This window comes from Protopterus annectens, chromosome 7.part0 (genome assembly GCF_019279795.1).
Source record: "Protopterus annectens isolate FY-2018-M chromosome 7.part0, PAN1.0, whole genome shotgun sequence".
Lineage (NCBI taxonomy): Eukaryota > Metazoa > Chordata > Ceratodontiformes > Protopteridae > Protopterus > Protopterus annectens.
The window spans coordinates 719944774-719968519 of NC_056739.1; positions in this window are offsets into that span (position 1 = coordinate 719944774).

The following is a 23746-nucleotide window of genomic DNA, read 5'->3' on the forward strand; positions in this document are numbered from 1 at the left end:
TCAAAGACCTTGTCAAGGTCCTGATGAGTAGTGCACACTGAATGCCCCTGTATCCATGGTATCTTTCAAAGAATATAACCTGACTGAACAGGCATGATCTGCCTCTTGCAAAGTTGAACTTATGCATATCCAGGGATATAAGTTCAGCTATGTCATTTTTTATTAGTTCAGCTAGAACACATTCCATGCCCTTGCAAACAAGACAAGTCAGACTAATAGACCTCTAATTTTCAGGGTCAGTAGCAGGACCAGATATATGCAAAGGGAAACACAACCGCTATTCTTCACACCTCAGGGACTTAACTAGTTGAGAAACTCGAGGTGAATATTTCATAGCCATATATATAGATATATATATATATATATATATATATATATATATATATATACACACACACACACACACACACACACACACACACACACACACACACACACCTATGATCCTAATGACCACCAGAGCCTTTATAAGCCTAACTGTGCAACTTAACCCAATTGTTCCTATGTGCCATGGGCATTTATTAGGAGGGGATATGTGGAGGGGATATGTTAGTTAGGAAGTTTCTATAGGTTATGTTGGCAGTATGTTAGTTTGGGCATTAATGTCTTCCTGTTTATCAGAGACATGGGGCCAGATCCTAGGTGAATTTCCTATTTCACATCCATTGGTCAAAAAAGGTTTTTGCTAGGTGGGACTTAATGCTTGTCAGCCGACATCTGGGAAAACTGTCAGAAGCCATGGAAGTAATGTTCCTAATTAGTGCCAAATGACCATATTTTAAAGAATGTCATGTTTAAAGATGTTTAAAAAAGGACTTTGCCCAAACTGATCTTAGGAGGGGAGATGTACAAAAGGGTGTTGCTTCTTTTTTAAGCTGTTGGAGATCAGCTTTTGGATACAGTACAGTGATCCTACAACAATGTTCATTGTATTGTTTTTGCTGATGTGTTGAGGTTTTATTGCTCACAGCTGATCAGTGTGCGTGTGTTGTGATGAATACAAATCAATCATCAGCCATGAATCTGCAAAAGAATGCATGGGTGCAAATCAATATTTAGCTTGCTGCTAACAAAAATCGGCAAAATGTATTCCAAAAAAATGTCAAGTTGTCAACAAAGCAATCATTGAGACATACCTTTAGTGACATTCAAATAATGAAATCAGGATGCGGAAACAGATGATTACATAGAACAGAAGGCAAACATGCACACAGAGAGCAAGGCAACAATATGCTTTACTGCACAAAAGAGGGTAATGAGAAGTGCATATCACTAAGGAAAGGAAGTAGAAATGTGATGGCGAGATTTCAAGATGTTTTAGATTATTTATACCCATGCTCATGCTCAGAATTATTCTGTTGTCAGACATTTTTATTCTGCATGTGAATTGTCTCATCTCTCTGATGCATCATTGCTGATATGGCTTGTACTGGAGGTGGGCGTTGCTTATCTTTTGAACTGTTGAGATGAATTTCTGGTTATTCCACACTACAGGAATCACGCAGCCATTATGGTGTTTTGTTGGTGCATTGTGGTTATACTGCTTTGAATTCTATCAGTTTATACTATGTAGAACTGTATCTGAAATGGCAGCCAGTGATTTGCAGCAGAGATGTAGTATGACCTACTAATGGAAAAAAAGCAACACGTTATGCAACAACAAAAGCAAAGGGAGGTAAAGAAGAACTGTCTCCAGAGATAGAGGTAAGAAAAACCATCTCTTACTGGGGGCATTTAATGGAAGAAAATGAAGAAGGACATAGCAGGTTTAGAATGTCCACATCATGCAGTATAGTGTAAGTTAAGCAATTAAGTAACTACAGAAGTGATTACATAAATACATTAGCTCTGTAATTGGAGATGTTTCACTTAATGGTGAGCATCATTCTAGTCGGGGAGGAGGAGGGTAGAATGGCACATAGCATAAGGCATTAATCTTACAGAGAATGGTAAAGAGTATATATTTTCATAATTCAGTACAGGCATTACAACAAGCTTTGTGGGGCACAGATTTGAACCCCCACCTGGAGAATTAGCAAACTGAGCTAATTAGTGGGCCTGGATGCTGGAGCAGCCTGCCAGAGGGAAGGGCATGAGCAAGTAATTCCAACTCACCGACTGTATAAAGAGAGTGGTAGGTATGGTCCGCTGCTTCAACAAGTCTAGTTGGTTCATAAGCCAAAAAACAAGTAATACTTTTCAACTGTGACGCGTACAAATAGTCTACCAAGTTGTGTTTTACACTGTGGCTGGGTTAAGTACGTGAGAGCTATGGGACAGTGATGTAACCTCTGCTGCATAAGCACATCAAAGGAAGGGGAGCAAGCTGTAAGAAAAATCCCATTAGGCACCAAGGATGACCCCCACATTGGGGCTACAGGACTCTGCTCTCAAGGATGGTTGTTCAGGAGACAAAGCGGACCTGAGCACTAAGAAGCCAGGAAAGAATCACAATGCACATCCAATGGTCACAGTGTGAAGTGGACCCAGAAAATCCAGAAGAAAAGACTGATATGATTATTTTGACTGTATACATAAATAATTAGCTTACATATTCAAAGTTTATTATTGGTAATGATTTGTAATCTGAGAAAGGGTTTGCTACGTAAATGCTCACTGGAGACAGTAGTGTCTAAATGCTGAAAGCCTATTAAATGTAGATAGCTGCAGTGGGAGGTAGCATTCATTGTAGTAAAATTTAACATTGTGAAGCAGTGTGGCTGTATGGAACCATGCGTTATTTTTAGTGAGGCAAGATAAAAGCATTAGAGACTATGACTATAAAAAAGCATGAGTACAGGGATTTGGCATCATGCTACCCATGAAGAGGGCTTGCTAACTATCACTCTGACTAATCATAGCCTAATCTGAGACCTTACTATTGGTGAATATATTATAGTAGGGACTGATAGCCAAGTGAGAGAGAATGAAGGGTACAATTGTGCAAGAATTGACCACATGCATACTAGTAGGGATTCAACGTCCCATGCTGTGCTGCAGTGCAGTAAATACAAAGGTACTGCAGAAGATGCATGTAAGTGATCATGGTAAGAACTGAGAATAATTACATGGACATGTATACTAGATATACATAATATGATTTATAGTTATATGGAGGGAAACTGTACACACGTGTACCTAACTACAAAAGGGTAAGTTATGCTGCAGACAGTGAGAATGCTACGGTTGCCAGCACTGGTCATGCATCAGCATAAATTAGCAAATACTGCCACAGCTTCTCAGCAGTATGCATGAGGTGGAGTCTCCCACCAAAGGAAATTCTGTCAACAAGAATGTATTTATTTATTTAACATTTGTTGACCAGGAAAGTCCGACTAGGACAGAGGCTATTTTCAAAGGAAGCCTAGGGAGAAATGCTCCCTGTCTGTACACACTGAATGGGTGAGGCATGTCAAGGGTGCAGAGATGAGAAGTCTGCATTGGGGATTTCATCCTCTACTGATGTGTGTGAGGTAATACTGTGACCATGATCTGGAGACATTCCATTAGCCAGGTGCATCAAGGCTTGGGGCCTCCTGTGATAGGGATGGTGTGTGACTGTAGCATTGTGACTTGGATGGAGTTCACTAGTGATGTGCCCTGTTAACAGAGGTTGAGTTCTTTTGCCACCCACCTTGTGGGCTAGCACACTGTCATATACTGCCTAGTATAGGCAATGACTGTGTATCTCATGATGGTCACTCCTATGCCACCCCAGTCATGTATACTACTGTGACCTCATTCACATTCAGTGGATACAGAAACAGTGTGTTCCATCCTAGGCCTCATCACAGTTTTCCTGGATTCTATGTCTTCATGGAGCAGTGGTAGTGCTGGGTTTCATCCTCACAAATGTTGTGTGACACAACAATCAGCTCCATCATGGACTGGGTTGATACAGACCATGCCTGGATGATAATCTTGTTTTTATCTGCTAACTGATTCCAAGTGGCACCTTCATGTCAGGGGGTCATCTGTGACACACGGTAGCATAAGGCAGTCTTATATACATACAAATATTTCAAGCATGGGCATTAATGCTCTTCTAGCTTGCCAATATACCAAAACACTTGTTCCCATAATAAGTGTCCAGGTTGTTCTTAAAAATATCTAAACTAGCACTTGCTTTAATGTAATTTAGTAGTTAGTTCCATGCATCAGCTACTCTGTCAGAGAACCAATTAGTACACTTCTCATTCCTATAGAATCTTCTACATAGATTGTCTAATGATTCTCTAGTATTTTTTGATAACCCCAAACATTCCTAGAGGTAGTTGCCTCTAAACCCCTATATACTTGAATAAGATTTCCTCTTAGATATCTGTAAGAAACACTGTATAAGTTCAGATATTTTAGTCTTTCATACTAACTTAATTTTCACATCCATGGATGCCCTTGGTATACTTCCTCTGTACTCTTTCCAGTTTACTCATGCTTGTTTTCTTATAGGGTTTCCATATTGTTATTCTATACTCAGGTTTGGGTCTAATGTAACTAATAAACAACAACTTCATCATTTTTGATTTCCTAGACTTTATAAATCTTTTTATATGACCTATAGTTCTATAACTATCATTAACCAATAGGTTGATATGATTAGAAAAACTCATAGCTGAATGTACTCATATACCCAGGTCCTTAAATAAGTCTATAGTTTCAATCACTGTGGGCTATTTTAAATATTCACCTTTCAGTTTATGCCTCCCAAATCTCATGTGGTTAGTTTTTGATGTATTTATCAGCATATGTGCCCAAATGATCAATTTAGTCAAGTTATTTTGCAGGCATGCCTTATCTGTAACATATGTAATCAGTTTTCTCAATTTCAGGTCATCTGCATATAAACTGTAGAACACCTCAGATGAAAAGTCTAGGTCTGAAAGATACAATCAGAAAGTACTAGAGAATCATTAGACAATCTAAACAAGTAAGCACCTAGGACAGAGGCCTGTGGGATACCCTGACTGTAACCAAGGATTTCACTTGCCCACTTGCTGTATGATACTTGCCATGTCCAATTTGTAAGCCATGTAGCTATCCATCTTATCAAGAGTACATCAATACCTAGTTGTACTAATTTATTGGCCAGTGTTTTGTGTATGGCCCTGTCAAATGCTAAAGTTAAATCTATATAAATCACATCACAGCACAATATTTCATTCATAGCTATTATATTGTTATAGACCATCATGTGGTAAAAGATCTGTTTTCAACATATGCATGCTGATATATGGTTTCAAGTCCCAACCTATCCAGTTCTGACAATAACTTATCCAATATTACCTTCTCCATTATTTATTATTATTTTCCATAACATGAAAGAAGACTTAAGGGTCCTACTCCCCTTTCCCTTGAAGCAGGTTTAATAATTGCATGTCTCCAAATCTTGAGGAATCTCCCCATATTTACATGACCTAGTAAATAATAGATATAATAGTACAGTAAGTTCTTGCTGAAGTGTTCTCAAGTCTTTATTACTAATTACATCTCCTCCCTGTGCTTTGTTTGGATCCAGTTTGTGCAGACCTTTTTCAATATAATCTAATTTTATTCCAATATCTGGGGTTAACTCGATGTCACTAGGACAACTTATCACCCCTTTTGTGAAGCCAAACTGTTTTGCATAAGATTTTGTGAATATATCTATAATCTATTGTATCTGAGAATACATTTTAGAATCTGCACATACTTTATCAATTTGTGTGTCTTTACTCCTTCCACATCTTATGTAGCTATAAAAAGATTTCTCATTATGCTCAACATCTTTATAGAAATTTTCTTCAAAATTTTCTTGGTCTCGTCTCACACTATGCTTAATCTGCTTGTCCAGCTTGTTTATTTCATTTTTCAAAGTTGTAGTTTGACTTGTCTTCCATTTCTTATATTTTTGTCTCTCACGTTAATCATATATCTTGTTATTATGGAAATATATCCCCCTGATGTTGTATGACTAGATCCTGATGTTAAACATTTTTTGATTTTTTTGCACTCAAACAATTTCTCTTTCAAAACTTTTTACATTCCATGTGCAGTTTTTCCACTGAACACCTCACTCCAGTCAGTTTTACATAGTGACTGCTTTGTTTCCATATAATCTGTAATTAACCTTCTGTGCATTGGTTTAGATTTCAGTTTGGCAGAATTATCTAGCAACAAATTAACATTTATAACCCCATGATCACTGCATATCAATAGTGGTAAAACTTGACTTGAAGTAACAGTAATTTCTTAAGGAACACAAACAATGTTTAGTATGTTCTGGCTCCTGGAAGGTTTTTTACAATTTGAGTTAATTGTTGTTCCTGAATATACGCTGTGAATAATTTCCCTACTAACATTGTTGAATCAATATTATTCCAGTCAGTTTCTGGTAAATGTAAGTTCCTAGCTAACATTATTCTTGCCTCCTGTGTTTCATGCAAGAAATGTATGAATTCCTCTAGGTCATCTGCACTTGACTTTGATGGTCTATACACTCCAACAATTTTTATATGTTCCAGGGTTGTCTTTATTGTCAAAGTTACACAGTCTATAGTATTGGTGTTATCATCAAACACATAATAATCACAGGTCTCATAATATCTTTAATTCCTATCATAACACCTCCACCTGATTTTTTGTTAGAATGTCTGTTACAGTAAAAACATTTATACCCTGACAGACATGGTTTCCAGTCATTGTTCTTTAACTATGTTTCACAAACAATAACAACATCAATGTTATGGGAACGTATCAACTTTTCCAAGAAAAACATTTGTTATTAATGCTCCTAGCATTAACAACCATCAGAGATGCATCAAATGTTGCTATCTGTGAACTGTTAATTTTTCGACCTGGCAAAAATCCTGCCTAGTGTTTGTCAAATATTGCAAAATATCTGCTGAAAAATTATTTTCCCTGATCTTGACAAATGCACGCCATCCTGTCTGAACACATGCGTGCCCAAAACTAGGCTTGGATGCTCTACACATTTCCATTTCGGTATTTTGCAATTTCGCATAATAACATTCGACTTAAAAGCATTCGCAATTCATTGCATTTGCTAAAATAATAGGGACCCTTCTGACCATACAAGTTCTGCAAGCCAGACAAAAGTTGTAATTCCTTTACATTGCTCGCAGTTGCACTTCTTTTTAACAGTAAAGATCAATAAATCACAAACAAAGGTAGGATTGTTTAGATATTTTTTCCATGTAGGTATTTACCCAAAAAATCATTTCATTCACAGAGACCTGACTATCCTTTCTATAGGTGATTTGTGAAAAATACTTCCTAACACCAGTACAAGCTATACTATCTAAGAGAGCTGTCTGTTCCCTAGTAACAGTCAAAGAATCCTTGCGAGGACATAATTTATATCAACATGAATAAAAATGGATCCGTACTTTCTTACATTAAGGTGTTCCAAGGCTTGTCTCACATCTTCTATTTTTGCTCCTGGTAAGCATAATACTCTTCAATGTTCATTATCATCTCTGCAAATATAAGTATCAGTTCCTCTAATAACTGAATCTCCAATTACAAGAATATCTTTGCTGGTCAGCTCTGAAGAATCTTCAGTTTCTAATACAGTAACATCTGCTCTATCAATTGTTATGAATGATAGATCTTCATCACCGTTAGTCCTATTAATCCCACTGTTTTCATTGTGTATTAAATTCTCATCCAGCTGCTATTGGAAATCCACAGCTTGAGCCATGTAGTTGTCTGTCTTTCTCTTCTTTTTTACATTACAGTATTGTTCTTCAATCCTTCCACATTCAGTTTTGATTTCTTCCTTTTCACTTGTCCCTTGCCTCTTTTTTTCTACATTCTCTGTTGGAAAAATGATGCCTTGTTCTATTGACTGAAGGTTTTCTGACAGAAAAATATCATCATTCCCTGTAACCTGTGTGCTACATAACAAAGCAGTGTCCTTTTTATTACATATTTCTTTCCTTTACAGTCCTTAATCAGTTTCTCTTTCTTCCTTATTTGTTCTGAACTTCTTTCTTTTTTCGTTTTTTGTTTCCTTCTAAACAAACTGGATCCTCAGATTGCTGAATACTTGTTTCCAGAATTCCAAAGTTGTTAGCATCATTGTCTTGTTTCATAGGGGTTGAATGATCTTTAAAGACAATAGATGCATCATTTCCTAAATGTGTCTGTTTGTTCTTTGCCTAACATTATTATCTCACCAGTCTAGTCATTAATATATGAAACAACAGTTCTCCAAGCCATGCCAATTGCACAAGTGCAAGCATCATCAAGTCTAGATTTACTTCTAACAATGATAAGCAAATCATCCAACCTTTGACACGAGGAATACAGATCACCAGTGTTATTAGCTGTTAACTTTAAATATGCATGGCATTTATTACACTGTGCAAGATATTTGTGCATTAGCAAATTTAGTTGTATACTAATTTAAGAAATCCATATTCAGCTTTAAATGAATAAAATATTGTAAAAGAAAAGAATAATCAAAAACAGTAACCACAGAATTCAACGAGAACTTAAATCAACTTCTATGACAAAAGAATCGCACCAGCAATATACAACTAAATAAGAAATTAAGTACAATAAAGTTCTTCTGACCAGGGTCTATATTATATAAGAGAACGCACTGAATTGTGAACACTATATAATCGACCCACAATCCCTGAAAACCCAAAATGTTGAACACATGGATCAGCAATTTTTTTCCCAGGGAAAAAATCGCTGATCTGTAAAAAAAAAAAAAAAAAATCAAAACACAAAATAAATTGGGGGGCTTTGCCCCCCATCCCCCTACATAAATATACCAACTCCAAGATCGCACCACAGTGAAGGAAATGGCAAAGTCCTGAAAACGGCCCAGTGATTTTTTTTTCTTAGGAAAAAATCGCTGTGCCATGCTTTCGGTATTTTGCCATTTCGCATAATAACATTCGACTTAAAAGCATTCGCAATTCATTGCATTTGCTAAAATAATAGGGACCCTTCTGACCATACAAGTTCTGCAAGCCAGACAAAAGTTGTAATTCCTTTACATTGCTCGCAGTTGCACTTCTTTTTAACAGTAAAGATCAATAAATCACAAACCAAGGTAGGATTGTTTAGATATGCTCAGGATTTTCCTCTCTGCAGTCTGTGTGAATTGATAGCTGTCTAGGCTCCTTGGGGTGACTAGAACGTGCCTGTCTAAAACCTATCCCCTTCTAACGACCAACAGTGATGTTAAAGGTAAAACAACAAAATGTGTATCAAAGTAAATCTTACAATATAAATTCAAATAAAACTCCTCTTACCAGTCAACTCTACAGTAAATCACAAACCAAGGAAGGATTGTTTAGATATGCTCTGGATTTGAGAGATTAGGTTGTGATGTTTATACCCACATTAGATGCAGTGCACTCATGTGTTGCCACATCTATAAGGGAAGAATCTCTGATGCTTGCAGTTACAGTGGATCTCCCAATCTGGGATGATAAGAAATCAGATTGTATGGCTTCAGGTGCATCCATGGGCAAGCCAAACATTTACCCTGTTTTGTGGCTGGAAGATCAGCCAAAATCAAAACAGACAATGCCACAGTGTGATCTAACTGTGATTCACATACCTGTATCTTGTCACCGTCATCAACCCCTGCATTGCTGCCATTATCTGCTGATTGTCTGACCCCAGCATCTGCAGTATCATCAGAGAAGTGGTTTGCCCTATGAATACACAACAGTAGACACATAAAAGTAAGAATGAGTACCTATGGTACCACTGTATCCCTGTGGCATTCAAGTTTTAGTACAGTTAAATAATTTTTGCAGTTTTATTTCCAATACTCCATTGTGTTTTTTTATGTTTTGAGTCGGATTTTGATACATATCATTTTTTTCTTCTTTTGTTTGAGTTCATGTACTGTGTAGTACCAACCTACTTCCACTGCTGTCCAAATGTGGTGGGATACCTGATATTCATATAATAAAACATAGTCAATGTATGGTGTGTCCAGTCTACTCTCCATTTATGTGGTGGTGCTACTCAGCAGTTGGCAAAAACAATTACTTACAGTGCATCATGACATGCATACAGGTTGTTCCAGCTTTGTAGAAACACCAAAAAGTCTTCCAGATTCATTAGCCTGCTGAGTTCTCCTTGCCCTTCTGGCTGAATTCTTAGCCTCACAGCAAGAGGTTCTCTGGTTCAATTCTTGGCTGGGGTGCATTCTGTGCAGAGTCTGTATGTCCTCCCTGCGCTCATGTGGGTTTCCTTCAGGTGTTCTGCTTTCCTCCCACATCACAAAGACATGCATCTGGAGAATTTCTCGTGGGCCTATGCTGAAAATTGGCTTTGTTCCATGTCGGACTTTCCTAGTAAACAAATGTTAACTAAAAATAAAAATAAATAAATGTGCATTTGTTGTGGCATGTTGTAGCATGTCAGTGATGCACTCATGTTATTGCTGTACTCAGCAGTTGTCCTTGGCAATTCTATCAACCCATAGCATGGATGTCATGGACTAGTGTTTGTCACTCTTGGACCTTTAAATTCTTGTTAGCACTCCATCTCCCCCAAATATACTGCCCCTGGGTCCTAATTGCTTGTAGTAGGATGTCATTTTTAGCACTGCTAAAATTGTCCAATATCTGCAATCTCCCTTGGTCACTAGACATACAGACAGCAATTAACCCAAGAGAAATGGCTACAGGTACAACCCAACACTCAACTAATGGGTGATTTCAACTACCCTACCATTAACTGGGAAAACTACTCATGTACCAACTCTTTTACTCAACGTTTTCTGGAAATCATCAATTCCAACACCTTGGATCAACTTATCCACGCCCCCACCAGGGGCAGAAATATCTTAGACCTGGTCATCACCAACATGGGTTCCACACCAGAGGTCAGCTCCTCGTTGGTCAGATCTGACCACAAGCTAATCACCCTAGACATCCACATCCCACTTCCACCCCCCATTAGGAAAATAACTGTAAAAAAATTCTCCAAAGCCAACTTCACGCTTCTTAAGACAGAAGTGGCAAACTTCATGACACCTATGCAGATGGGCAATAGAGGTACGACTGCTGAATCCTACACAAATGCACTTTATAAACACTTACACGAGAGCAAGGATCGTGCTATCCCTAACAGAACCAAGATGCTATCCTCCAAAAAAAGGAAGCCAATCTGGTGGTCTTCTGCCATAAACAAACATAAGAAAGAAACTGTTGCAAAAAAGAGTAAAATACCATGATTGGAGGAACTCCATGGTCAGCCTCAGTAAGAAGCTGAGATCCCTCATAAAATCCTCCAAAGCTAGTTATGAAAACAAAATTGCCACTGATTCTAAAGACAACCACAAAGCATTCTATAGTTATGTCAAGAATCTCAATAGCAACACTCAGATCTGCTCTGAGTTACAGCACAATGACACTAAATATACAGAACCAACTGATATTGCCAACATCCTGGCAGATAGGTTCAGTGCTAACTTTACCCTCCTCTTACCCCCTAAAGGGCCCATCTTTATACCGGAAGAATGCAAAGTTCCTGTAATCGCGGCTGCACAGGTAAAAACCTCACTCTCCAAATCCAAGAACACAGCATTCATGGGACCTGACAACATCCCAGGCTGCCTTCTACATGAACTACAGAATGAACTGGCACCCCACCTAAGTACCATGTTCAGTCATAGCCTCACCTCAGGCTTTGTGCCCATTGAATGGCGCACCACAACAGTTTTCCCACTCCACAACCACAACAGACCCCGGGAACTACTGCCCCATTAGCCTGACGAGCCTGGTCTGCAAGGCCATGGAACGTATCATCATGGAACTCATAAACAAAGACATTGGCAATCTCTAAACTCTGGACCCCACACAGTTTGGGTTTGTAAAAGGCAGATCATGTCTCCTAAACCTGATAGACTTCTTTGAAGTAGTCACCAAAGCCATAGATGAGGGTAAGGTGGTTCACACAGCCTATCTAGATCTCGCAGAAGCGTTCAACACCATCCCCCACTCTGGAATTATAGATAAACTCACTAAACTAGGTATAAATCCCTATCTCACAAGATGGGTTGTCAACTGGCTTACTGACAGAACCCACACTGTGAAAGTAGCAGACTCCAAATCAGACTTCAGACCAGTGACAAGTGGAGTACCACAGGGTTCAGCCCTGGGTCCTCTCCTGTTTGGTATCTACTTCTATGAAGTACAGGCTAACACAGAAGGTCTTTGGCTACCTAAATTCGCAGATGACTGCAAACTAGGAGTCATAATCAAAACTCCTAATGATGTGGACATCCTACAAAAGGGCCTCACTGAGACAGATGCCTGGTGTCAAAGCCATGGTCTCAAGCTCAATGCCAAAAAGTGCATTGTCATCCCCTTTGGTAAAAACTCTATACCCATGAACTACCACATAGGCGGTAGTCTACTTAACACCGAAAGTGTGATAAGAGACCTTGGGACACAGGTGGACAGTAGTCTCTCCTTTGATAATCACATCACCACAGTGGTCAGGAAATCCTTCTACGTGGCATACCTCATCACAAAAAAAGAGGTCATTGTTCCCCTCTACTCATCACTCATTAGACCCATTATAGAGTACAACGCCCCTTTTGGTATGTACCTCACAAGACATCTACAACAACTGGAAAGGCCACAAAAATACCTCACAAAGAGGATTACTGGCCTCAAACAGATGCCTTACGCAGACCTTCTCAAAAAACTCCAGCTTTACTCCATCGCATATCGCCTACTCTGAGGCGATCTCTGCCTAACATACAAAGTTATGTCAAACCCAGAGCTGTTGGACATGCTCCACTTAAAGAAATCCCAATCCCTCTGAGCTACATGCTCTAGGGACCTAAACCTTGTCACCACAATAAACAGAACATGCTGGAGGGAAAAATTCCTGTCCAAGAGACTTCCCATACTCTGGAACAGACTACCTATCTATGTCAAACAGAGCTCCTCATTAGCACTCTTCAAGAAAAATCTTGATGATTCGATGGGTAGTAGGAAGTTCACCCTGGGGAATCACTTCTGTGGTTCTGCTTGACAGGGGCACAGGAAAATAATTTTAATGGGTGGCGAAAGCCAGGGTACCTTTTTGGCTAGGCTTGTATAGGCCCTAGGGCCAATAGCCTAGTACCTACCTATGAAACTGAACCTATGAACAGCTTGTGTTCTCTCAGGACTGCAGAACAAGAGCTACTGACACAGGGTTACCTAGGTATAGTATACTAAATGCAACTAAACTGATATTAGAATGTCTTGCACTCACAGAAAGGACATATAGGAATACATACTGCTGGTGTACATACCACATATAAATAAAAAGATAAATGCACACCCCTGGTAATTATATATACTAATTTTATGATCACACAACAGTGGAGAAAAAGGAAAAAACTCCTTATCTCACTAATAGCGATCTCACACCAAGAAATGAGAAAGCTAGCAACTGAGCTGGTATGTAGATCTCAGACAGACAGGCAGACATGCACACACAAACAAAAACAGAAATTCAGATGGTCAATTTTCAGTGTAGTCTGCAAATATCAAGCAAATATATTTGATGTAATGCAGAATACACAAAAAAAGTTGACCATCTGCATTCCAACATGATAAATGGGACTGTGCATATATGGGAGGGCAGACATCTCAGGTGCCATCATAAAGTGTCACATGGTGAAACAGAGGTGACATATGTATACATTTCTACAGTTGGGGGATACACAGGTATGACATAAAACTGTATCCTACATTGCAGGCTACCACATAATGTAGACAGGTCACACAAGTTTCATACAATGTAGCAGGCATGTAAATGGAAAGGGTGTCCTGACATCATGGGCCACCTTGCTACCAGTGCAACATATGCACACATGATACATATAGGTACACATTACTGCACACATTACTGCACACTTGTACAGCACTGCATACCTCCTCAGAGATTTATATAAGTGCTTCAAGTGATGCTTTCCCTTAGAACACTACTGCCTCTCTCTCCAAACTATGTTAATGCATTTGCTTAAGTTAGCTTCTAATATTGTGGCATGTTTTTAACAAGACAACTTTATATATCATTGTGTGGCACATATGTAAATTATACCAGAAGTGATGATGGGTCAATGAATTGCTATTTTGCTGCCGCACATCTGTGTCATGAAATGCAGCTTGGTGCCTGGACTCACTACTAGTAGGGCAGTTTTCATGAGGTAAGAGACAGTAGTAGTCAGGCGGGTTTCAGGAGGGCAGAGACACTAGTAGTCATGTAGGTTTCAGGAGGTAAGAGACCCTATTAGTCAGACAGGTTTAGTTGTGCTGATGAATGTTGTCCTCTGCTTTAAACATATTCAGTCCATTGGTAGGACTGATTAATTCATGGCAAACATCTCACTGCCTCCCTTAGCTGAAAGGCCAGAAGATAGATAATACTCAGCAGGTTGCTCCACCATGGCACACCCATGCCGAGGCAGCAACTGATAAGAGTGAGTATGATGAGGCTTGGTGTGCCTCACGGGGGGGGGGGGGGGGTGGCATACTCTTTACTGACAGATAAGGCCAGCAGCATTACCTCAGGTAGGCAAGGTGCAGCAGGATCAGATGGCTGAGGTCATACTGGACTGACCAGGGGACAGGTATATGGCCTGAATAAAGAGTCTCCTAGTTTTGATAGAACAGCATGGTCCAGCACAGGAGGGTATTATCCCATACAGTTGGTGACTGCATTCAATAATCTGGTGACAGATTACAATAATGTTCCTCCAGGATGATATGGCAAATAACATGGTGTTGTAAGTCCCACATCCTACTCTAAGTTGGTATAAACCCCTTCCTCTCATGTCATACCTCACGCCCTGTGCATTGTCCAGCCCAGCACATTAGCAGTGGTCTGCTCACTGTTTGTCTCTGTCCATCCTATGTCTCCCCATCCTAATGTGTGCATATTCATCTGTCTGTGTTCTTGTTGTGTGTGTGTGTGTGTGTGTGTGTGTGTGTGTGTGTGTGTGTGTGTGTGTGTGTGTGTGTGTGTTTCACTGCACACTGTCCTGCCCCCCCTTCCTTTCCTTTCAACCTCCTTTCTGTCTACAAAAAGAAAAAGGGGGCTCTAGCCCCACAAAAAGTTGTCCTTTATTCCAGCCATCCTGCGTAGTCCTATATGCTCTCCTTCTGCATGTCATCCTGATTGCTACTTTTTCCATTTTCCTCCTTTCCTTTGCACCCCTTTTCTCTCTTTTTTATAAATCAGACACAGGGCCACATGTCTGGACACTACTGCACTGCAGATGCACATGCGCTCTGGTAATATAAACTTACACACAGAAAATTAATTACAGATTATAGGTAGGTTCTTAGGTAAGTACTAGGCTATCTGCCGGAGGGCATCTATAAGCCTAGACAGAATGTGTTGGCTTTCTCCACCCCCTTAGATTAGTTCCCTGTGCCTCTGTCCAGCAGCATTAGTAGTCTCATAGGCACACCCTTTCCTGCTTATGCAACTTCCTCCTTCATTCTCCCCACCCACTCATTCATCCCCACACTTCCTACTTTCTCTTTTTCCCCACCTCCATTTTCACAACTGCATTACTAACTCCTCATCCCTTCCTCATTATTACCTTAGGACTCTATCTACCATTTCTCCCCAACAATCTTTAGAGTTAGACAACCCCACTGCCCCAGTCTTACTCCAAACATGAATCTCCATCTCACACTTCCTTTCATCACTATCCTATCATGCCTTCTCTACCTAACCTTTACTGCCTCAGATCTCCACAAATATGAAATATACAACCAGCACCTCCATCACAAAAGCATACTACTCACCAGAAACCATTCTTACACTATAGTGACATAACCCCCCAACTCTTCTATACACCAAACTCCCTCCTATTCTCTCAAACACACACAGCTCTCACAACCTCACCATCCCAACCTCAGATTCCATGTAGCTATGTCCAAACTAAACACCTTCTACTCCATTCCCTTACACACATAAAATTAGAAGTAGGCATCGCTTCCAGTTGAGAACCAAAATATGCATTACCCACTACTCAACCAAACCATCTATACTCTCCTAACCAAAATCTCTCCATTTTCAGTTTTCAGTCCTCCCTGCCTACGTTTTTAGGTTCTGATCTTCTAATAACTAACTTTAATCTAAGGACCATTGTAAACAAAATCACAGAATTTCACACTATCCTGGTCACCTACTCTTCAGACATAATAATTATTACGGAAACCTGGTTAAAACCACACATCAAAGATGCAGAAATTACATACAATTATAATGCAATTAGACAAGATAGACGAGCTAAAAGAGGTGGTGGTATAGCAGTCATGTGTAAAGAGTACCTAAAAGTAGAAAAACTAGACTGTACGCCACCAGATATCCCTAATGCAGAAATCCTCATCACCCAGCTACAAATTAATGCCCATAAATGAATAATTATTATTGCTGCCTATCTCCCCCCTGGAAACAATCTCCATAGCATAGAACTTCTCCTCTCCCGGTTTTCCTCCTTTTTCAGTCAAGAAACTATAATCTTAGGAGACTTTAACCTGGACTGGCTCTTCAGCTCCTCTGACAGTCCTGTTTATTTCATCAATCTCTTAATTTCTCCCAAGTTATAGATTTTTTTTTATTTTGTTTATCCATGCTTGTGGGACAATCACTGCTGAACTAGATATTAACTAGTAAGCCAAACCTGAGTCACCAGTCAGGCTGTCTACCTATTAGCCTTAGTGACCATACCCCTACATTCCTACTAAGAAAAAAACTTCAACCCAAGTCCCACAATCCTTTTAACTACATCTGTAGCAAAAAACATTTCTCCCCTGGCCTATTTAATCAGTTACTTCAAAACTGTGACTGGTCACTTTTAAAATACCTACAACTGCACCTTGCAGTAGAACTCTTTAATGATAAAATTCTTGAAATCCTAAATCGCCTTGCTCCCACTAGAAAAATATGCCCTAAAGAAAAACAACTTCCATGGCTGTCTACTGATACTAAGCTACTAATTAAACAAATGGACAAAGCCAGAGCCCTATACTTATCCTCCAAAGACAAAACCATGCTTACTACTTACCAGCAACTAAGAAATCAAACTAAGAAAAAAAATAAACCATGATAAAAATGCCTACACTCAATTCTCCCAACAAAAGCACATTCAAAACCCACAAAAATGTTGGCAGACAGTCAACTACCTCCTCAAACCTGGTAGACCGACCACCCCCTCTACTTCTACATCAGATACCTCTGAACCCATAGCCGCACAGTTCAACTCATACTTTAATAACTCTGTCTCCGTACTTCTAAAAAACAATCAACATACACCACTCACAATCCCCTCCCCAGTATTTGGCACAACAGAATCCTTCTCTTTTAAACCTATTCAAACATCCTACATAAAAATCTTCTAAGCAAACTGAAACCATGTTGCCTTGCTGCTGACCAGCTAACAAATGGGTTCCTATATGTATAATATATATATATATATATATATATATATATATATATATATATATATATATATATATTGCTGCCCATCCACTGCCTACTCTATCTCAATTCTAATCAATTTCTCCATCACCGAACAATATGTGCCCCACCTCTGGAAAATAGCTCACATCATTCCTCTCCACAAGGGTGGCCCCTCTAGAAAAATTGCTAACTACTGTCCCACAGCAATCCTCCTTCCCAAAGCAAAGATCCTTGAGAAATGTATTCAGCAAAAACTCCTAAACCACCTTATATCAAATAACCTTCTAGCAGACACCCAGCATGGTTTCCGCCCCAAGCATAGTACTAACACTGCCCTAATAACATTCACAAACACTATTCACCACCTTATGAACAATGTTCAACTAGTCTCTGCAATTTTCCTGGAGATGTCAAAAGCTTTTGACACCATCTCCCACAAACTACTTCTTAAACTTGCCTTTTACATCCTCAGTCAATCAACCCTAACATGGTTCCACAGCTATCTATCAAACTGGCAACAGGCTACTACTCTCCCCTCTACTGACTGTTAACACTGGTGTACCCAAGGGTCCATACTTCTCTTCATCATCTTTACAAATAACCTTATGTCTGTAACACAACTAGCATCTATCATCCAGTATGCTGACGGTACAACCCTTATTGTATCAGCCCCCTCCCCGTAGAGCTCCAAGACAAGATGCAAAAAGCATTTCAAGAAATTGAATTATTCCTTTCTAGCCACCAACTCATTCTTAACCCTAAAAAGACTAAGTTAATTATATTCACAAACAAATCTAACGAAATCAACTCTCAACCCCTCTCTATTCTATCCACAAACGGCACTAAAATTGAGCAAACTAACTAAGCCAACCTCCAAGGCATTACCATAGATGACTGTTTGTGATAAATGGATGTCAAATTTTAGACAATCAAAAAAGTTCATGCTAAACTCGGCACTCTCTATGAAGCTAAACCTTATCTAACTCCACAAGCCAGGCTAGCCACTGCTAGGTCTCACCTTCTATATACTCTTTTATACTGTTCACAAAATTTCACCAACTTACACAAAGCTGACCTCCAAAACCTTGAGTCCTGCAACAACAAAATAGCTAGGCTCACCACAAATTTCCCTCATAAAGCTCATCACTGCATTGCTCTAAAACAACTGAACTGGCTCAAACTCCCAAACCTATTAACACTAAACCAACTCTCCCTCACCCACAAAATTATTCAAAACCCAAATTACCGCCCTGGAAAAAAATTATATATATATATATATATATATATATATATATATATATATATATATATATATATATCAATATCTAGGCTTGTAACAAATGTTCCATTTGTAAACAGATAACCTTATTAATTTTAGGAAAAAACTGACTAAGTTTCATTCTACGGTATGCTATACATGTAGTACAGAAGGAGTGATTTATGCTTTAAAATGTACTTGTAATTTATTTTACATTGGAGAGACAGGCTGAGCTTTTAAAACACGCGTTCAGGAACATGTCAGGGACATCAAAAACAGGAAATTAGATAGCCCTTTGGGAAGTCACTTTGCACTCTTTCATAATGCCAAGCCTAATGAGTTGAAAAGATGTATTTTAGAAAAAGTTGGTGTTTTTAGGGGACTGTATAAAGATTAAGGACAAATTATTGATAAAAGAAACTTTTTGTATTTTAAGATATAATACTTTGGAGTTCTCCGGTTCAATCCTTGGCTGGCGTACCTTCTGTGCGGAGTCTGCATGTCCTTCCTGTGGTCACGTGGGTTTCTTCTGGGTGCTCCGGTTTCCTTCCACATTCCATAGACATGCAGTAGGTGGATTGGACACACTAAATTGGCCCTAGATGTGAGTGCGTGTGTGTGTGCCTTCTGTGGAAGTTTGGGTGCTGGGCTGGCAACTCGACATTGTATAACTCCACTGCCAATCATTAGCAGACAGGTGATCCACTGTGGCGACCCCTAACCGGGAAAAGACAAAAGAAGAAGAAGAAGATATAATACTTTGGAACCATTTGGATTAAACAACGAATGTAATTGGAAGTATATTATTTACAAAACAGTGTAAGAACCTTCCCCGTGTGGAAGATCCTCAGTCCACACATCTCTAGCCAACCACTGCACATCAATCAGATCAGACAAAAGCAGCAGAAGCAGCAAACAAACTCGTCAAGTCAGAAAATAAATAAATAAATAAAAAATATATAACAAAGTGGAAAAAATATAAGTAAAACAATCACTATGTAAAATAACTGGAGGGATGCGTTCAGTAGAAAAACTGCAGAAGGAATGTGAAGAGGTCTGAAAGGGAGATTGTTCTGAGTGCAAAAAATCAAAAAATGTTTAACATTGGGATCTAGGCATAAAACATTGGTGGGATATTTCTATAATAATGACATACCTGATTAAGGTGAGAGACAAAAATATAAAAAATGGAAAAGAGGTTGAACTACAACTTTGAAAACTGAAATAGACAAGCTGGACAAACTAAGCACAGTGTGAGACAAGATCTAGAAAATTTTCAAGAACACATATAAAGAAATTGAACATAATAGGAAACCATTTTATAAATTCATAATATGTGGAGGAGTAAAGACATACAAATTGATAAACTGCATGAAGATTCAAAAATGTATTGTCATAGACAACAGATTACAGATATAGTTATAAAACCTTATGCAAAACAGTTTGGCTCCACATAGGAGGTGATAAGTTGTCCTAGTGACATCCAGGTAACTTCAGATACTGAAATAGAGTTAAATTATATTGACAAAGAACTATGCAAACTGGATCCAAACAAAGCACAAGGAGATGGAATTAGTAATGGTGACCTGAGAATACTTCAGCAAGAACTTACAATACCATTATAACTATTATTTACTAAGTTGTATAAATATGGAGAGGTTCCTCAAGATTTGAGACCTGTACTTATTAAACCTGAATTTAAGGGAAAGGGGAGTAGGACAAACCCAGAGCCATGCAGACCCCTACGTTCATGTTGTGGAATAATAATGGAGAAGGTAATATTGGATAAGTTATTGTCAGAACTGGAAAGGTTGGGACTTGAAATCTTATTTCAGCATGTATGTGTTAAAAATAGATCTATTACCAACCTGTAACATGATGTTCTATATCAATATAATAACAGCTATGAATGAAAAATTGTGCAGTGATGTAATTTATAGAAATTTAATGTCAGCATTTGACAGGTTCATACACAAAACACTGATCATTAAGTTAGAACTGTTTACCTCCATTAGGTCACAAATAAAAGATACGACCGGTCAAATATCTGACTTAAAATGTTGGAAACTGCACTTTCGACTGCTGAAAACAGTGAAAGTGTACACAATGAATCCTACAATCTGGAAATGTTGAATATGTTCAAAACATCCAACATTTCTGGATTTCTCCCAACACCGTTATACAGGGGGGGCAAGCCCCCCTGTGCCTCCCCCTGCTAATTTAATATACTAACTTCAAGATCGCACTACAGTGAGGGAAGGGGTACATGTTCCGGCCCCATTGTAGTGCGATCTGCACTCAGAAAACCAAATTCACATGACCAAATGTACACTGACATTTGCTCAGTTGTGATTTCAGCAATACATGGTTCATCATTACGGACTTTTGAAATCATCCTTTCGCACATCTGCCATCGCAGATGTGCACTTCAGACAAATGAAGGTAAACCATTAGAACAACTAGGTTTTGATGTACTCTGGATAAGATGGATTGCTGCATGTCTTACAAATAGGACATTGCAAGTATCATACAGCAACTGGGCAGGTGAAATCCTTGGTTACAGTCAGGATGTCACACAGGGCTCTGTCCTAGGCCCTTACTTGTTTAGATTGTATCTGTCAGACCTAACTTTTTCATCTGAGGTGTTCTACAGTCTATAAGCAGACAACCTGAAATTGGGTAAACTGATTACATGTGTTGCAGATAAGGCACGTCTGCAAACTAACTTGACTAAATTGACCATTTGGACACAGGAGAGTAATATGTTAATAAGTACATCAAAAACTAAGTATATGAGATTTGGGAAACATAAATTGAAAGGTGAATATTTAATACAGCACAGAGTGATTGAAACTGTAGACTCATTTAAGGACCTGGGCATATGGGTAGATTACATTAGACCCAAACCTGAGTATGGAATAACAATGTGGAAACACTATAAGAAAACAAGCATAAGTAAACCGGAAAGACTACAGCAGAAATATACCAAGGGGATCCATGGATGTGAAAATGTAAGTTGTTATAAAAGTCTAAAATATCTGAACTTGTGCAGTATCTTTTACAGATATCTAAGAGGAGATCTTATTCAGGTATATAGGGCATTTAGTGACAACTACCTCTGGGAATGTTTGGGGTTATCAAAAAGTACTAGAGAATCATCAGATAACCTCTGTAGGAGATTCTATAGGAATGAGAAGTGTACTAATTGGTTCTCTGACAGAGTAGCTGATGCATGGAACAGACTACCAAATTACATTAAGGCAAGTACTAGTTTAGATATTTTAAGAACAGCCTGGATACTTATTATGGAAACAAGTGTTTTGGAATATTTGCAAGCTAGAAGGGCATTAGTGCTCATGTTTGAAATATTTGTATGTATCATGCTGAGGGGTGCACTGCCACATGCAGCATTGCCTTTACATGTACAGCTTTGTTTCAAGAATCAGCAATCAATTAATTCACATTTTCACAAGGATCACACAAATCAGTAAGTAGCTGCTTTGTAGATTCTATCTTATGTCTCCATGTTACACATTTTACTGTGTGGTTGTGTCCACTTGTAACTTTACTGTGTTACTCATTTAGGTGCAACAAATATATGTCCAGCAGAATATGGAGACCAAAATAAAAATAGTTAAAGTGTATCAAACAGACCGGTTTCGGCTTGTATATAGCACAAAGCCTTTATCAATGTGATACACTTTAACTATTTTTATTTTGGTCTCCATGGTCTGCTGGTCATATATTTGTTCTATTCAAGTGTTTTAGATCCCTGCAGATGCCTTACTTGCACTGGCTTTTTTTGGGATTGTTGACTCATTTAGGTACCCCAGAGTGCAGCTACCACCATGGAAGTTGTGTGCATCACTTGAGATGTAATTACTGCCTAAATTGCTGACTAAACAAAAGTAAAACAGTCCCCAGGATTCTCAAAAGCTTGCACAGAGTGCAAGATCAGTGCAGGAGCTCAAGCAGGCAATATGTTTGCTGTGCGATCCAGGAACAGCCTGCAGGGGGGTGCATGAGAGCTCCTGCATGGACGAAGCCCTTGCATGCAAATCACCCCATTTGCAGGAGAAATCCATGCAAATAAGGTGAATTTACGATCCAGGAAGCTTGCGACCGTCTGTGCAGGACTAGTGCAATCAGCAGAAATGTACTCGGTTAGTAACTGAGTACATTCCTGCAAAATCCAAAACAGAGCTGTGACAGCTCCAAATAAAGGCTGCATATCATTGAGGAAGCATGCCAATGGCCAATTATAAGGCCATTGGCATTGCAAACAAATCAAAAAATAAAAAAAATCAACTTTTTTTTGTATCGCCAATATTGGCTGTTTAAGCATAGGGCAGCGGTGCGCAAATGGGATCGGAGGGGGAAAATAATAAAATAAATCTAAAATAAACATTCTAACTAAAATCAGTATTCTGTCATGCAAGTCAATGGCAGGCAAAAGACAATCCGGCCAGTGAGTAGTGGTTGCTAAGGGGGGAGGCTCAGTGTGAGACATGTAACTATGCATTAGCAGGCAATCCTATGCAAATGAGGGGAAGGATAGTGAATCCCAGTTTTCCCCATCATGTGAGTCAGGTCCCAACAGTGTAAGAGTAGGAATAGCCTGGTGCAAGTCTAGGAGTTAGGTGACATCATGAGGGGGGGTGTCAGGCATACTGTAAGCAGATTGGAGCCCTATGGCTCGGGTCTGCTCCTAGCTTAGCAGAGCTTAGCTAGGGGGTGTGTCTAAACCAGCATAGCACTCTTTACAAAGCCGAAGCGGGTGTGCGCGCCACGTACCGGGATTTACAAGAAGAAAAAAAGAGGTGAAACCTGGAAATATCAGCAGTGTGCACATTTGAGTACTCTGTTTATGCGGTGCATACACGGGCTTAAACAGGAAGGCAATGGGAAGGGAAAACAGCAGTAGGAAGGTAATCAAGGAGAACTAGCTTAGCTGGCAGCTGAAATGTATCAGAACCAGCCAATTACACAGGCAGCAGACCAGCCCAGCCCAGAACACTACTATAAACTAAG